Source organism: Dryobates pubescens, chromosome 2 (genome assembly GCF_014839835.1).
Source record: "Dryobates pubescens isolate bDryPub1 chromosome 2, bDryPub1.pri, whole genome shotgun sequence".
NCBI classification, from domain to species: domain Eukaryota; kingdom Metazoa; phylum Chordata; class Aves; order Piciformes; family Picidae; genus Dryobates; species Dryobates pubescens.
Genome location: NC_071613.1, coordinates 27,247,297 through 27,250,866, shown reverse-complemented (window position 1 = coordinate 27,250,866; position 3,570 = coordinate 27,247,297).

Genomic DNA, 3,570 nt, shown 5'->3' with positions numbered 1-3,570 from the left:
TTGTTTTCAAATCAGCTATAGCTTCCTGACTGCAGTCTCTTTATGGCTAGTAACTGCTCTCAAAGAAATGGGAATTCAACAATGCCAGAAGCAAAACACAAACTGGCTTCTCTTACTGCTTCAGCATTTCACCACTCCTCTGCAAACAGGCTGAGGTAATTGTGCATTGTGTAATTTCCAGTAAAACTCTCTACGCCAACTCTTTATCTCAACACAGAGGTGGGGAGAGATGCTACTGATGCCAGTTTACAGTTGCTTAACAATCAATTACAAGCTACTTCAAAAATGACCCTTTAGAATCTCATGGCACTAGATTTAATGCTGTTACACCAAAAATGGACATTGCAGCTACCAATCTCTCCAGTACAGACTGCAGCTTTCATATCCCTAATGTTATACAGGACCTCCACACTCGAGAAGATATGACAAGTAGTGACAGACACCTGTGTAAATGAATGAGAGTTGGTTTTAAAGGGTGTTTAGTTGGTTTGGATTTGGTATTGATTGGATCCAAAGTTTAATACAATGCATGTCGATGTTTACTGTGATGATAATTCTTCTAATTACAGCAATGTCTTGTGTAAAATTAACTATACTGAAAACTGTTAACATACAGATGATTCAACTAACTATAACCCTTTAAGGGAGAAGAATGAGACAGTCAATGTCCCTGCTGCCGAGACCTTAATTTGAAACCAAATTTAAGTGCTTGGATGTGACTGTGGTCAGGGAGTGGAATTTCAGAGTCATGAAGTTGTAGAAAAGCATAAAAGAATATTGCTGATAAACACATGGTGACTAGAGCAGATAGAGAGGCTAGGTGAAGATCTGGTGGTCTGTGTTCCCATGGCACCAGGGAAGGATGGAGGGTGAAGGTTAAGGCTTCACAGTCCCATTACCACCCTCAAAAATGCTGATGAGACACCAAGATTAGGAAGTGTTATGTGCAACTGGTATAATGGTTTGACCACAGCCCCAGCCACACACACTGCATAACACCAGAGGTATAATTATTACCCTAATTCTGTACCTCATTTGGAGGGGAACAAGAATTCAATGCCAAATAGCAGGGACAGATCACCATGTTTGTCCTCCTCATCCCCAAGAAGAGACACCTCTTGATAAGATTTGTGACCTCAGCTATGCTGGGTGCTGCCCCTGGAGATCAAGTTTGTGACTGCAGTCATGTTTTAGAGCTATAGAGCCAGTCTGTAGTTCAGTGCATTTACCACTTGCAATCTTCAAGAGTCTGTATGTGTTGCATATAAATAAACTGTACCACTCACATGCCCAACTGCTGCGTCAAATGCAGCTGGACCTACAACAGATAGGCTGCTTCCTGTGGCTGGTGTCAGGCCTACCACCACAGCAGCAGCTGGCACACCCAGGCACCAGGCACCCCTTTGGACTTATAAAGCCCTCTTTCCACAGATCATCTGATCTCAGTACAAGTAAGACAGTCAAGAACATTCCCACTTCATCTCCTTTCCCATACTCCATGTGGTAACAGCTTTGTCAACAGCCAAGAATGCATTTCTTAAAGCACTTTGCATCCAGAAGGTAACTAACACACTGAAAATAAAGGCAAGTATGTGTGATTACCATGCCAGCTTTTATTGAGTGTGAGCTCAGATCACAAACAGCACCAAAACCAACAATTAAAAAAAAAAAGTTAAAAAGAACATTTACCATTTAAAGTGAACCACTTCAGTCAGAAGAAACTGCAATCTTGAGCTGTATTTTAAAGAGCTTTCCAGCTCCTGCAAGCAGCTTTTTACAAACTTCAATTCTCTGGTCTCTTGCTGGCTGCTTGGAGTACTCTCAGAGGTACATGATCCTGAGAAAACATCCAACACACAGTGAACTAAGAACTAAAAGTAGAAGCCAAGTAAGGAACACCTGCACACTTCAGAAAACCGAAGAGTGTCATCTGTAAGAAACATAAATAATTAATTTCAAATCCTCTCTCCTGTTTAATTTTAGCTCTAAGAGAAATACCTGTGAGAAAAAGTTACATTTACATCTAAAGGAACAGCAACCTGACACAGCATAACTGAATTCTTAGCATGGTCCTTTGGGAATTAAACGCTGCACACTTAGATCTAGGACAGAAGATACTTCTTTGGCCACTGTTAAATTGTAAGTTGGGGGGCAGGGTTCTCCTCCCACTGCTGACCAGTGTTTCTCTCAAGATGCTTATGAAAAGGTACTGTGTGAGGAGGATACTACATGAACAGTAAGAATGCCTGCTTTTCCCACTATATTCATGGGTTGATTACTCCTTCTACCAGCTCCCATTTCTACATTACAGCATGGTTGAGAGCAGCTGTTCCAGGTGTTCCCAACTCACTTGAACTATGTACATTGTCCATCAAGTTTTAATACAAGGCAACCTCCTCCTTCCTTTAAACTGGAAAGCAGAATTCTATGAACCATCTTTTGAGGCCATAAAGATGAACAACTGTACATCAGGCAGAAACATGAATGCAGCACTTGAGAGCTGAAGAAATGAAAGGTTTTTCTTCTGCTCAACAAGTACCATGGAACACAAGCACAGCCTCAAAATTTGTCCCTAGATGCCATTAGGGTTAGGGTTAGCTCAGTTGGAGCTCAGATTAAGACCAAATTCACAGCTGAAGATTCTGTCAGTTCTTGACCATTTATAACACCATAGGTTTCATTAAATCAATGCAAATTCCAAGCACAGAGAAAATTGGTCACATCTAGACCTGAAGTGACACAGATGTTTATAAACAAACTATGGTCTGCAGATATTGTTGACGTGCTGTCAAGTGATCAGATCAGATTATGCAAATGTAAAGGAACTGCCCCCCATGTGATGGGAGAGGAGGTAAGGAAGGATTCTGGTGTCACCTCTGTTTCGTATTGCTCCCATTCCCTTATTTGAGTTTGGTTCTATAATTGCTTTTTTTTGTTGAAGACCCTGAACAGTGATTTGCAGCACAGATGGAAGATCACCTACAGAGAAAGAAAAGTAGCAAACCTGAACATGGTATTTTTGAAGGACAGTTTGGAATCCTTCCTGTTCTGGATAAAAAGAAAAAAAATGTAAAGTTGGAAAAGGTTTTGGTTGGTTTAGGTTACCCCAAGGTTAGAAGTATACACTAGTATTTCCTCATAAGAATTTTCTGCAGAAATACAACATTATACACTTCAAGCTTACTCTGTAAAAAGTAAGTACCTGAAAGGACTTCAGACAAAATATCTCCACTGCTTTTTTATAAAACAAAATAAGTTTTCATTTAAGAATATGTACAAAGGTGAGGAGGCACCAAAGGCCGACAGTTTCAATTTGACATGCAAAGATGGCACCCAGTGGGTAAGTATTCATTAGCATTTTGGTACGTACTCATAAAAATACTGAGATCTGTCCAAACACTACGCATCTGGTCAAGCAGATCAGAGCTATACACTAACTCTGATACTTCTGAAAAGGAAGATTTACTTTTATGTTTTATTGCAAAGCTGCCTGCCTCCCACCAAAGAGTGTAGGCTTTACAGAAGCCATATCGTTAACCTTTCATCTCCTCTATTCTGTTCCTGCAGGTT